At 30.6% G+C, this 15,232-nt stretch overlaps 1 protein-coding gene across 4 annotated transcripts in view; it reads right to left on the bottom strand.

Annotated features, from left to right (window-relative positions):
* Positions 1-14,958, bottom strand: part of LOC113510797 (tyrosine-protein kinase CSK) — a 35,113-nt gene extending 20,155 nt beyond the window's left edge. The window contains exon 1 of one of the 4 annotated variants that reach the window (XM_052896235.1): positions 14,774-14,958. The gene's annotated coding sequence lies outside the window, so the exon portion shown is untranslated. Of the gene's footprint in view, positions 1-7,777; positions 8,148-14,773 lie in introns of those variants that run through there. The other 3 variants (XM_052896231.1, XM_052896236.1, XM_052896233.1) reach the window with 3 other exon arrangements.
* Between the last annotated feature and the right edge of the window lie 274 nt (positions 14,959-15,232).

Genomic DNA, 15,232 nt, shown 5'->3' with positions numbered 1-15,232 from the left:
GTTGGTTGACAAGATTAAAATCTCATACATGATTATGTTATAGGTATCGTAAACTGTTGAAAGATGGAACATTATGTCAAAATTAATTTTCATGTATGTTTCAGGACGTAAATCCGAGAGAGTTTTAAAACAACATAATTTTCTTAATTGATTGATTCATTAATTTCAGTCAATAATTGGTGCACTTATTGGATATTTCTATTTATGAATTTGATTATTATTAATGTGATTAGGTGTAAGTTACATTAATAATGATCAAAACCTTTTATTATTTAAACCGTTACAAATTTGTAATTAGATCATTAGAAAAAATAATTATTATGACTCTACAGCACATAGGTTACGCGGGGGCATGTAAGTCAATTAAAATATGTAGCTGTTTACTATAGGAAACATAAACAGTGGGACGTGCAAAAAAAAGATTTTAAGACAACGGAATCGCATAAAAGATGTGAGTAACGCAATAGAAATATGTATTTATCAATAATGAATTAGGTATATGAAAAAACAATAGACATACAACTGTATACATATTGACTTCTTATGCCGAAGGCTGTTTAGCGGTAAATTTTATTTTCATTTAAATAAAATAAATGACTACAAGCTATGAGCTACTGAGTGACACAAACATACTAAGTAAAAACAACAGGAAAAAAGAATAATCTTATTATCTTAGCTTATAAATAGTGCATCATTTGTTTTTTAATTTTCTATACTTAAATTGATAAATAAAACTGGTCAGGTACAAGTTGAGCTTGCACGCCAAGAGTTTCGTACATTTGTCATAATATATAATAATTAGACATCTAATTATTATTGATACTATAATTAGAAATTTCTTATTTTGTGCCACAATGGTGGTTAAAGACTGGGCCGCATTCTTTTTTTGAAGGTTCTTTGACAATTTCTTAAAAACAGTGCTAATTAGAAACATCGTTTTAATTTTCCTGTAATATTCAAATACACCTTTATAAGCTGTAATAATTTCAGACTTTTTGCTTCAGAAACTATGGAGATAAGTGGGGAATGGATATTTTTCTCACATTTAGGAAAATATTTAAAAATTTACGCAGTATAAAAATAATGTAAAATCAATTTGAAAAAGTATATACGAAGTTTCCTAATTTAAATTATTAGTATGTGCTGTGATATAACGCTGCGATAGGTACAAAGACTACAGACAAACGGACGGACAGACGAAATCGCACCATAAGGGTTCCTTTGTACGTCTTTGAGACGGAACCCTAATAATATGATTAAAGAATGTGCCCCACAAATAAAAAACGATTTCAATTGTAATAAAACCATTTAGTTTGGCACTGTATGTATTTCTAAAATGCTATTATTGTATAAACTTGAAATAATTCATCAAAATACATAAATTTCAAGTTTCTCATCTCCGACAAATAAGAAAAATATAAACATTTTTTAACATAGATAATAAAAAATAATGAGTTTATTGGTAAATGATGTTTTGAAAACTTTTTCGACAAGTTGATAATAATATTACCATTAAGAAAAATCCGCTTACTAGAACAAACATGATGATTGATATGCACAATTTAGTCTAATTAAATTAGTTAATCTGTGACGGGACACTTATAACTGAGGAAAATCAGAGTATAGTTGACTTTTTTGTTAATGTTTGTAACATGTTTGGTTACACTAATAATGGTAGACAAATTTTCGCTTTGAATTTGATGCTTGTCATAACTCTACACAATTGGATAAAATAACCTGTGCCTTGTTATAAGAAGCTAGCTTTTCTAATATGATAGTATTATAGAAATAGTCAGTAATTATGATACAGAAATGTTATCAATGAGAATCTTTCTTTTATCTTTCTACGTTTATGAATAAAAATATATAGGATCATTAATATTCAATAAAAGTTTTATTTAACAGTTATTCACTGTTGTAAACGCGACGTCACGATTTAGCAATTATGTTTGACTTTAAACTACCTCCAGTAAGGGCATAGTTGCAGTGAAACTGGACACAATAAGAGTAACAAGATGGACCGTCATTCGTCGTTGAAGGATGCAGGCGCGTGCCGAGTTGAACGACCACGGCGGCAGTTGGCTGCCACTACGAGCGCGTTTCACTTTCATCGAATCCCGCCACACCGTCACCGCGATCTCCCTACCGCTGCGGCACTCACAAATCACGATACCCAATAATTTTATGTACGTAAAACACGAACAGGTAACATACTAACAACGTACGATAGCTACTTTACGATTTCGGCACATAAATACTATGTTAAAAAAATATAATGATAACTACTATCAATGTCATACTACTGTTCAAAGAAGTAGGTATATCTAACAACCATTGAATGGGAAGGGAATTAAAGTAAAACACAGCAACTTAATTCGATAAAGTCACAGCTTGATTAAGCTAAAGATGACTATATAAACATTGTTACAATTCGCATAGAACGCAATTCTACAGTGCAAGTACCATTAGTTGTAAGCTGAAATCAAATGTAATACTAACAATACCTAACTCTTGCAAATTAGTTGTACAATGTATGAAAACTAGGGCAACGCCCTGAAGTGAAATATCCCCTATTTATTACACCGACTCCATTTGTATACATAACAATTAATTCACAGAACGCTTACATAACTGAATTATTGGCAAGAAACAATTAAAAAAAAGTTTACATTAACTTACAAGTTGTGATTGTCAGTAACGGTATCTAAAAACTTCATTGCTGCCAATATACTCTATTAGATCAATCTCCACGCGGTTCTCCTTGGATACAAATTCTTGTGGAATTTTTCAAGATAGTTTATCGTGATGATATGTTTGTCTCATCACGTCTCATCAGTTCGTTACTGAACTGCTTTCATTCTCACCTATTGTCATTAGTGTCAAGCCAGCTTATACAGATAGCACAAGTGCCGTGCCATTTGAGTTTCTTGCAGCTTCTTCTTAGCAGATAACAAGATCCCGTACTCAGTTGTACAATCACATAAAATTGACGATTTAAAAAAGCTTGTAAGCAAGTCTATTTGAATAAAGATTATTGCAATTCTATTCTATTTTCATTCATCAAAAACAAAAAAGCTAATGTTAAACATATTTTTAACTTTTAGTCACATTTTATTTATTATTAAGAATTTATAGTTAAAAAATTATAATAACCAGTTTCTACATTCCTAGTATAATAGTTCAGATAACCAACAAAAGGAATTATTAGATTTATAAAGTTTAACGACTTTATACAGTGTTCTCCAACTGGGAAGTCTTTAGGAAAGAAAAACAAACATGATGGTCTATGACTTGAGGCCTTTAAATAAATATAGGAAATGATACACAACACTGACTGACAAAATTTCTAAATTTAACATTGTTTATGTTAATACTATGTATGTTTACATTTTATTCATTTCAGTACCAACTACCAGCGGACCTTCAAGTAGTTACGAAAACATGTATGCATATTAGGTGAAATATTTGTGTAACTCAAATAAAAACACGCAATATTTTAATATGTAATAAACATAAAAAAAAGTCAACTCTGAAACCTAGCGGGCCCTAATTACATCGACTTACATTTTTATACTTTTTATAATTTCACTACTATACATATATAAAATATGTATGGTCGTTTAAGGATTGTATTAGAAAGAATAATATGAAAAAAGGAACTAAGGAATTTTAAGAATGATTTAATTATATGTTTATTTTGTTTCATGATAAACTTATGAATATAGGATTAAAAAGAGGCTCCTTCGTTTATTAGAGGAAACCGATAATTTTCAATAATAGAGTTTCACGTGTTTTCCGCTCATTTCCTGTTAAATTGATTTTGCTGTGTAGACAGAAGCACTTATAAACTGAGAAAATTACTTTGCGGCCTTAACGTTAACAGAAATTACATCCTTCCCTATAAATAGGATTTCTAAAGCTACACTCATACAAAGTAATAAAGATTGCGTCCTAAAAACAATGACTTCAATCGTGACAAAGCCAGTTTATTTTGATCTAAAAACTGAACTAGTAGTTCAGTTTTTTTACTGATTCTGATAAAATTACTATAATTTAATGAATACTATGAAGAATTTCCCAAATCGGTTTAAAGCTGATGGAGTTCTGAGGGAACAGACATGAAAAATAAAATACGACCGAATGGAGAACCTCCTTTTTGAAATCGGTTGAAAATAGTTGTTTGGTACTACTATAGCGAAATTAAAAAAAACTTTATTCTAATGGAATTTAATTATAGTTCATTCCATTAAATAAATTCTAGTCTATCTTCATCTACGTAGCTACAGACCAAAATAAGTTTAATGGAGGATGAAACTATGTGTAACGACCCGTTTGAAAACATTATTTGAACCAACCTGGGTATATGGTAGGTCGACATAAATAATCCGATTCAAAAGGATATTTTCATGTCTCGTATCACTTAGCGACGCTGGCGTTACAATAAATCATAGAAGAAGCCACTCCTCATTTTTATACAATATGCATGACTCAAGTTTTTTATTGAGTTTGCGATTTAAGGGATGCCTTCTAATGGTGTAAATATTAACTAACAATTTTATCAACGATCGAAATATATATATTTAGTGATATAATAATTAAAAAATGTGTTCAACAAAAAACAATTGACTTCAATTGTGTCAAAACCAGTTATTTAGATCTAAACTAGTGAACAGATTTTAATAAAATTTCTATAATACCAATCTGTAAGCATATCCTTTAAGATAAAATAAAAATTTTCCAAATCGGTTTAGAACTGACGAAATAATGAGGTGATAAACATAAAAAGGACAACCGAATTTAGAAACTCATTCTTTTTGAAGTCGGTTGAAAATGATTAATTACGTAGTAAGTCAATGCAAATCAATATAATTTCACGTTGCTGGCACTAGGCAATTGAAGTCAACAAGTTGAAGGTCCAGTGGTTTACAAAGTAAAATCAATAGCTTGTTCCTGCTGTGTCTATTATATCTCTTCTAGTCTTACATTTTAATTAACCTACAGACTTTTCTAAGCTCTGTCTGATTCCAAATTGAGTAAAACTGTATAGGTAGTGTTTTTTAACCTTGTTAAATACGCGATTTCTTTACTAGCAAAAAAATCCTGGCAACCCCCAAACCCAAACTTATGTCAAAAAGTTCCTAATTCCACTAGAAAGTCTAATTGAAACTCCAAATATTGCTTCAGAATATCAAATTTTTTTTTTGTTAATTAAATATTTCAAGTGCTAATAAAAATAATAAATTGCTTTTTTTATAAATTGTTTTGTTACAGCACTAATCTGAAAGACCAATTACAGCAATTTTTTCTTCTATAAAACATTTCTAGCTCATTTGGGGAGAGAGGATTTCATCTCTTTTTCCAACAAATAATATATCTCCTATTTTCAGTTGTTTAAAAATATTAAATAAAGCGAATAAGTGGGCTCATTCTTTGATTGTGATTTTATGTAAATTCGCCAGTTTTACATACATATGTGTGTGTGAAGCAACGCCATATGGTTATTTTAACTGTACGCTTATTACTTACGCGATAGCTTCAAGGTTTTTAAACTGAAACAGATTTCTATTGCGCTAAAAATGCGTTATGTTATGATAATATGTACTAAAAAATTAAGTTATTATTTACAATTGTAATAAAAGAAATTCTCTTATACATATAGATAATTGTGATAATAATATAATATCTGCTTTTAGCTCTTTTTTATCAAGCAACTTAAAGAATAGGATTCGACTGAATTTTTTTTGTGACTATGTTATGCAATAATGTCGCCAACTTTTTTTGCAATCGTCAGGGTTAGTGTTCGTATTAGCTCTATTTCCATTTTAATTTTGTCACGATAGAACTCTAGTTTTTCTTTACAAGGTAAAGATAATAGAGAGATTACTTGGCAATAATTTATCACGAATTTATAATTAAAGTCGCTTATTCTCAGATATTTCTTTAGAGAGTTATCTTTAGACTTATGATAGAAAAAACAGAATTTCTACTATACAATTCCAACACAATTTATTTTATCGACCGGTGTTTGTTATGGCATTCCAAATTCCAACAGTGGATATTCCAAAACAAACCACTACCCACGTTAAAGCAAATCAAGGCAGACGCGGTTCGGCCTTGTGGCATATTGTCATGTAGTAAGTAGCCCTATGCAAATATTACTTCAGTATGTTAACGCCACTACAATAATTGACCATACTTAAACATACACACTAAAGTCAGTTTAAAGAAATATTTTTAAAGGAAATTTAAATAGGCACGTAATGCGGTAACTAAGTTTTACATTCCTACTAGCCGCGACTACGTCTGCGTGACCGGGATAAAAAGTAGCTTATACTACTTTTAAATGCTAAATATTACCCGTTTTATTCATAAAACGATTATCAACCCTTTATAAGCACTCTATAACAAGAGAATAACGTGATTATAAAATTTTTTATTCATAAATGCACTATAACTCTACAATAATTGTTCAGTCACATATAGACGATGTATACCTGTAATGACAAAAAGTGTTACTCATAATCGCACTATAGTGAGCGATTAACGCAAAAACTTTAAAATTTATAATGGACTAATGTCCCCTATTTAACATCAAAATTAGTATAGCATTAAATTAAAATCTAATTTTACTATATGCGTAGTGCAAATTTTTTATTTTTTATAATTTAATAATATGAATTAGTTGAAAATCTGCAATTAATTATGAATAATTACATTACTATAATATGATATGCACACCCATAATAAAGACGTGTTTACTCAATATTTGCTTAACCTAGTCCATGTCCATTATTTTGATGCATATGTGACGAATTCAACGATAAATAAGTCACGATGGTTTCTAAGAGGAACCGCGTGGAGGTCAACCTCATATTGATAGCAATCGAGAATAAACACTTTATTGATAGCAATCGAGACTAACCTCCCCATTACTAACAATTTTTTCCCCCTGCACACAGTTTAAGAGGCAACCTATTTATTTAACACGTAACTGAATTCTGTGTCACGCCACTATTTTTAAAGTGTGCTCCAAATGTGTCTGATAGAAGTTGGACATTGTTTTCTGACCTCTTAATAAAATTTTTCGTATAATAATTCCAGAGGGTTGACATCGGGTGATTGAGGTTACCAAGTAATAACTTTGAGCAATTTTTTCCTTTCGAAGTCTTCCAAATATTAATAACAATTAAGATTGAATGATTTTTATACCATTTAGGTATCCTTGTTTGTTTAAACAATAAATCTTGATGTGGCTAAACCGAAATACTTCGATCAATATTAAAGAAACAATATAAATTGAAACACATGAATAAACATAGGAATATTGGGGACAATCCAGCCTCTGATTTTTCTGTAACTAGGTATCTCTACAGCCGGGTTTGGACAACAAACAGTAAAGTCATACATGTACTAGGGGAATGTATACTGCCGTCTTGGAAATCATAATTTAATATAGAAATAAGTGTACAGAATGACTCGTCGTGGCAATAGGTATGAAAATAGTTTGTATTTTTCCAAACTAACCTAATCAGGACTCAAATCGATACAACGGAAAAATAATGTATACAGTATTCCAATTGATATTTGCATAAGTGTGTTCTCCTTTTTTGATACTAGCTATATAGAGACGAATAATCCTATTTTAAATTCCAAATCTTTTGCATGAATCGTCGTTTGCAACCAACCTTGCAATGTAATTGTTCAACGGTAAGCTACAGTTACAATTTTTCATTTAACAATATTATTTTAATGTTAATTATTTATTTAACGTGCATACCATATACAAAAACAGTACAGCATTGTTTTTGGAGAACCATAGTTGCTGGGTTATCGTCACAGAACACAAAAACAGTTCATTAACGAGAACATTGAATAAAATACGTCCTCTTCTCATACATCGTTTGCCTTGTTTGCACTAAAGAACTTTAAGTATGAGTCAGCCACTCATTATGGTCCTTTGTTTATAGTACCAAAGTGACACTGTTAATAGTTACACGTGTATGGGCATATGGAACGAGACACTGGCGACTTAGCGCAATTCCGCAAGAATTATCGGCGTGCAGACGAAGCGCCCGCTAAACGCAAACTGTCAGCCAACTGCCGGCTTTGCGATTTGTCCATCGGACAACGAATATCCCTATTAGTAAAGGCATTACACAAACGACCGTCGACATCTATGTCATTTGTCCTAACTGCGTAATCGAAGCTCAGAGGCCGTAAATATTTACATATACATAGACCAATACCAGTTGTCTATAACTACATTATATTATTCAGGCAGAAGTCGAAGTCGAACTAGTTGGAAACAATATACTTATTAGGTATTGTCTAAAGCAATATTCTACTTACGGATATTGTCTATACTGATAATAAAGAATACTTCTAATAAAATAATAAGATATAGCGGCGATAATTTGTGCAATTTGTTCGTGTAGAACAAATATAGTGTATTGATATGGATGATATATATGGAACAAAAACAATAATGCAATAAAGTCATATATTATACTGTTTTCTTTAATTTAACTGTATAACAAAATTTTATTTTTATAATTGACATTAACATAAAAATATCTCTTCTATTCGAAATATACAGATAAAAGCAATCACATGCAAAAGACTAAGCAAGCAATTGAGTGGTCATTTCCTGGAGCGTTCTCAGGTTACGGCAACCCGACGCCGAGCCATTTTGCATGCAGGAAATGTTACATACAACCATTGGTATCTACTATTAGATATCATGTAATTGACACGAGTATGATCAATATCGTAAGCTTATGGGCTTACTGAGCTCGCATTACATTTGACTAAAACTATATTCAGATTTTTACGCTAGTATGATGAGAAATTATTATATATAAATAAGAAATATAAAACCTAACCGATACGATCAATATTTTTCTTGCAATTATATATATACTAATATAAAAATTAATTGAGATGATCTCCCTAAAACTTTTAGCAAACGAAGACATAGGACATAATCATAAGCCTAAAATACGAGTAACAAAACTGCATTGCAGACAGCTAAGTCGTTAATCCGATATTATAAACTTAGACACACGCTTATAAAGCATTTTATTATTATACTCGAAAGTTTAAGTAATTAATTAATACATAAAAATGCAACCTTAAATTACTACAAATTAATGACATGTAACGGAATTCATACCAAATGGAGACTTAAATACCGCGAAACATAGACAAGTGGCAAACGAACTGAATCCATCGCAGACACCAAGGTATACTTTAAACACTACCGATAGATTTTTTACTAACAAGGAGTGTAATGATTACTACAATAATTCGTTTCAGAAGATTATAAATCTGCAAATTAACAATTAAAATTGTTGAGCGAGAAATGATACATATATTTTAAAAATGTGTAAACAAAGCGAAAGTTTAAAATTAACTATAGTACATATTATTTAAAATAATGCTTCGTAAACAGTTTCGTATATTGTAGTTGTAAAGAAAACAGCCAATGTTACAATGTTATTAAAGATTGTAATGGCCAATTAACTTAGATTTGTCTGTTTTTGATTTATCCGGATGTTAATATATAAGATATAAGCCAAATAATATTTGGAATATGTGAAATAAAAACTTTGGCTGAAGTCCTATTGATTATCACCGAGTACAACATAGCCCGCAGTGATGATCGGCTATTGTCTTAATGAAAATGGTCTCAGATGCAAATGAGACACAACAGTATTTAAACTAATCTTACTATTACTACATTAGCGGTGGGGCGATAGTTTAAAAAAAGATTAAGAAACACTGATCTAACTATTCCAGAGAAGTGACAGACCATATATCTGCAAGGTAACATTATAAATTGTAGTGAATCGCCCCGCCAATAGTAGTGTCAATGAGTACACGACTCCACATTCGTGCAGCGGCAAAATGCAATACAATTAGTGATATTTGTGACAACTGGAGCGTGAGAGTAATCCGGTGTACGGTAGTGTTCGCGCCGCATCGCCCCGTGACCGAGTGTTGTCGTCGGCTTGCCCCTCTATTCAACTGAACACACCAAGCATATCGTGTTGCGTTGCACGATGGCCCTCGCCTGCTACCATCGGCATCGCGGATCGCGGTCGATATCGCAACCAATGTTACATTCATGAACAATATTTCGTTTATTGGGACTGCGCTAATTTAAAATAATAGAAAACTATAAGGAATATATACCTACTAAACTATAATCAAATTGTCATCAATTTTCGCTTTTACTGAAAACTTTTGATTTAATTGAATGTAAAACCTGTTGACACTTTAATAACTTGTTGATCATACCATACTATAAATTAATATGAATTTATTCTACTATGTAAATGTCAACCTAGGTCGAACTCATTTTTTGTTATTCACAAATAAATATACATATACAATAATACCATAAATAAATAATAAATCCAAAATCACCAGTGAATAAAACATCCTGAAAACAACAACTATTTCACTAATCCTATTATTATTATTTTAATAATATAATAAATGCGAAAGCTTCTAACGATGGATGCATGGATGTTTGTTATTCTTTCGGGGAAAAAATTACAAAACAGATCTGAAAGAAATTTGATACAAAAGTAGGTTATATACTAATTAGTAATTCACGCGGGTAAAGCTGTGAGATATAGCTAGTATAGCAAATTAAAACTAGACGATATGTGTACATCGGAGATATTTAAGAAAAATTAATATGACGTTTCGTAATAAACTAATAAATATCAAAACAATAATATGTCTATCCGTATGTTTATTTCGGCATTACTTTTTTTTAATACAGGGGGCAAACGAGCATGCGGCTCACTTGATGGTAAGTGACTACCGCCGCCCGCAAAAATCACTGTACCAAATTCGGATGTGGTTTCCATAGTTATGTTTCTGAAAGTTCTAATTTAAAATTTGGTGTATATTTTCTCTTGATGCATCATTTGGAAGTGGCAATTCATTGGTTTTCCTACTTCTGAAATCTACGCATATGATGTAGCAAACGAAAGAGGAAATGGAATTCATAATAAACTTATGTAGTACCTAATTAATATTAAGGAACTTTATTATGATGTTTGTTTTTGCTAAATTTGTTTGAATGCAAGTGAGATCATAACATACATATTTAGTTAACAGGGTTATCGATCTAACGCCATTATAACGCGTCGAGGACGTCCTCAAAGTCTGAGTCATAAAACTTGCTTTAGTAGATGTAATCCTTTTTGTATGACTTTAAAAATGCAATTTTCAATGATAGTTCGTGATAAATAGCAAAAATTTTGAAACAACATATCTAAATCCTTTTTTTTTCTGGAGGCCTGAAAATCAAGATCAGATGTAGTATAACTAGAGATATAAAAAAAAACTTTAAAGAATGTTGAATACTGGAGAATATATCTTTTTAAGATCTAGTATACATTACAAATTTAAAAAAAGATATATATATATATATATATTGTAGCACTGGTTTTCAAATATATAAAAATTACAATATAATAGACTAGGTCGAATTTATCGGTATCCGTATACGTTGGACGGCTCCGGCAGATACTGACGTCTGCAGACGGCAGGGGTTAGACTTCAAAATATCGCATACGTATACAGAAATTTGGATTTCGCCTTGGTCTCGTGATCGGAAGTAAAACTTGTTAATATACAAAGTCGCCACAAGAACTTCGTTTGGTTGAGGATTGGCAAAATTGTGGGGCGTAATTCTCAGCCCGGAAAATAAATCTGGAGCAAATATAATCATAATAAAATTTCAAAAGGAATATAAAGCCCGAAAAGGTAATTTCTCTGTTCTATATGCTATTAAACGATTTTTTTTTTATTTTCTTAGATATCCTGTATTTGCTGTACACAGTAATTTCCAAATGTAAAAGTTTGAATTTCTATAAAGTAATGCAAACGGTTTCTTCCCTATCATGTCGTGAAAAGCGACTAATGGAACTATGGCCTTGTCCTGTGAAGAACCCAGGAAGCTTCTGCGCTTCTGGATGGAGCTAGGTTGGCTGCACTAGCCACGACTCATACGCACAATGGCCCAAGTGAGAGGCTAAGCGCGGAAAATGGAGTCCTTTGCATATTCACATTCACATTCACTATGGCCTTGTGTTTGTCTGGGTAGACGATGAGCTAGCAACCTGTCACTGTGTTACTTCCATCAGTGATCAGCTTGTACTAGTATCATGTAGGGAACGTCTTCTCTTTGTACTTTTAAACCCTTTTTTTAATATCACTTTCTCAAGTTGTATTTACCAGAGGGAGACTGCGTACCAAAGTCGTTCATATAAATTTGTTGTTTTCCTGATTTTGGTCATTTTTAATCACAACTTTCAGTCCTTTAATTCATATAGGCCAAGAAAACATATAGCAAAGGGTAGAGAGGGAGAAAAAAGCATAACAATATATATATATATATATGTTAGCACTTAAGGAATATAAAAAACGAGCAAGTGTCTAAAGATATAATTTGATAATTTGAATACCAACTTCTTTTATATAGGTAACATCTCCATGTTACCTATATTAGGGCCCAGTCATTAGGCAATATCCTAAATAAGAAAAATAAGAGCTCAATAAAGTTAATAGATTGTTTATCAAATCTGTAGAAATAGTATCTGTAATATGGTTTTTGTATTGTTTAGAGATTAATTTGTTATAGTAAGTTGTATTGTTTCATACTAAAAGAAAAAAATAAAATAAAAACCAAAATGGTATTGTAATATCAAAGGTTAAATTATTTTATGTAAAAATTATTTAGAAACTAACAAGAGTTAACTATTTAAATGAAATGAAAATACTATTTAAACACAAAATAACCCAACAACACATAAAAAGTTTTCTAATAAAAAAAATTATCCTTTTATACATCCTAAATGATTGAAAAGGGGCTTTTAGGTCTATAATGATTGCAGTGTTTTTTATTTATATTCATCTTTTCATTCAAAGTAGGCTTGAAAATGCAGAGCTTACAAGTCTACCTAATCCACTATCCTATTTATTTCTCACTAATCTTTACCTGCAACTTTATTTATGTGACCAATATTATAGCTTGAACAAGACTAAAAGTAGCCTATTTTCTTTCCCATTCTAAATATTCAATTAAAATATCAAGAGGTAACAAACAAATAAACAAACACTCTATCCTGATAAGCATTGTTTTGCTCTCTAATTAGAACCTATTTTTTTATCAGGATAAAAGCTATACTACCTGTCAGATTGGAGCAAACAATAGCTATCAAGATGAAAAGGATTATTAGTAATCAGGTTGACTTCAACATCTTGGTTAATTCTTTATGGGCCCAATATACCTGTTTTATCTTTACCTATCCTATTCTCTCACTGGTGCCCTACCAGTGTAAACAGATAGTAGAAGTGGGAATACCAATCCATTTTCACCCAAAAAAATTATACAAATTTACAAATATTCATGAAAATTAATTGAACAGGTTTCGGTATTAATGAGAATGAAAATTGTGACACAGGAGTATAATATAATAAAATATAGAAGGGCTAAAAGATCTTATATCATATCAGTACTATAAAAGAAAAAATGACCCATGAAAGTAATAGCAAAAGTATAAATAAGTAGAAACTATTTTCAATTTTCACAGAATAACTACTTCAGTCTGACATGACTTTTAAGAACATAGCTTAAAAAGATGTTGGAAAAATGTACAACTCAACACATATACAGATACAGTTCAACATTAGTTTATATAACTTAAAAATAAAAGATAAACTCAGTATTTTTATTTCACTTTACACAGTTATTAACATTCCAAGTGTAAAAGAGACTATTTATTTGCATGTTAACTCTTGGTGCCTAATCAGCTAAACAATAGTGGGTTTATTAAAAAAAAAAAAAAAACAAAAACTAAATAAAAAGATAAATAAATTTTCAATCCACAGATTACCACTAAAGAAATCAATAGCAAAATGATTAACTTTGTTCATTAAAATACAATGGGTTTTAATCTTACAGAGATGATGCAAAAACTGAAAATACATAAAAAAAATATTTTGTGATTTTACAACAATACAGTTTCCTTCCCACATTAAAGAATTTGGCTTAATACTCAACATATATATTGCAGTGTATAAAAATGTATTTATTTTCAACAATAAATTACTATATGATTTTTCTTTCCTACTCTAGTATGTATTAAGGTTTATTTTTTTTTTTATTTTTATAGATTCTTGTTTAACTTCTTAATGTATATGTATACCCACTGACCAATATTCCGCAATTACAAATATTAGCGGTATTTCTATATAAACCTTTTCAAGTTGTTGAGAGGCGTAAATTCAAGTATAAAATATAATTACGATAAAAATGTTTGCGCTAATAAATGGTAACAAAGGCAATTTGTCAATACCATGCGTATCTATTATTTACATCACCAGCAGAATAGCGAACTACAGATTAAACAAATACATTTCAGTATAGCGAATAGTCGATTGTGAATTTTTATCTTATTACAATTATTGCCACGAGTAATGTACAGTAAATAAGTGTCGTTCTAATATGTGCCCAGGCAAACATCAAATTACAATATTTTATTACAGAAAAAAAAACATATGATTAATTTATTTATGAAGACTTTATTTATACATTGATAATGTAGAAATGACAGAATGCTTGAATATAGGAATAACCGAAAAATGAGGCCGTTCCTATCCCGCCTACAAACTACGGCTACAATTCGGTCCACCGTGACAAAATTATTAGTCATACTATACTATGCATGCATCAGACAGAAAGTCAACTTACCAAAAGTCGAAAATATAAAATAATGTAAAAAGATACTGTAAAGTCTTCACTTCATTATAATACCACTATAATTTAAAGAAAATAATTAATTCATAACACAGTACACAAAACACATACGTCACTCACAAATCCGCCATTTTATAAAATTCTTGACTTTTTATTTGTCTGTTTGGTTATCTATGCTTTTCAGTGTAACCAACTTACACATTTTCAGATAGCATGTATGGATAATATATTATGGCATAGTATGGATGGAAAATAAGGTATCTAGATAGTAAGTAACATTCTTAAGCTATCAAAAGAAATCTACAGAAACATCTTAAATATTTTATATAATTAAGAATTTTTAGAAAAAAGTGAAGTTAATTGTCGACAGTGCCTTATTGGAAAAATAGTGGTTAAGAAGAAGCCAATAATCTTCTATCCATAGACTAAGAAAAGTATTTGAGTTACTGTATA

This window comes from Galleria mellonella, unplaced genomic scaffold (assembly GCF_026898425.1).
Source record: "Galleria mellonella isolate WM207_F2 unplaced genomic scaffold, CSIRO_AGI_GalMel_v1 utg32, whole genome shotgun sequence".
NCBI lineage: Eukaryota > Metazoa > Arthropoda > Insecta > Lepidoptera > Pyralidae > Galleria > Galleria mellonella.
Note: the sequence above shows the minus strand (reverse complement) of the source record. Positions and strands in the feature narration are given on the sequence as shown.